Genomic DNA, 364 nt, shown 5'->3' with positions numbered 1-364 from the left:
GGTTAAAGAAACCAGTGCATGATCACTGACAGCAATGGGGTGGATTTCACTGTCTGATATATTAGCAGTGAGCTGCTGATTTAAAAATGATCCAGACAAGAATAAGAGTTATGTACATGTGAATAGAAAGAATATTCTTTACTGTTAGGGTGAAGAGAACGCCATGCATCGCAAAGTCCATAATCACACATGTACTGTTTAACTATATAGATTGCCAACTGCGCTGAGTTCCTGCTGCATTCAGTTTGTCTATGTTGTCATTTATACCAAAGTTGAGGTCACCACCAAGTAACAATGAGCAATCCAGGTGATTTAATAGTGCAGAAAAGAAACCTTGAAAGAAGGAGGCATCATCAACATTTGG

Source organism: Austrofundulus limnaeus, unplaced genomic scaffold (assembly GCF_001266775.1).
Source record: "Austrofundulus limnaeus strain Quisiro unplaced genomic scaffold, Austrofundulus_limnaeus-1.0 Scaffold877, whole genome shotgun sequence".
Taxonomy (NCBI): Eukaryota; Metazoa; Chordata; class Actinopteri; order Cyprinodontiformes; family Rivulidae; genus Austrofundulus; species Austrofundulus limnaeus.
This window is presented reverse-complemented; position numbering follows the sequence as displayed.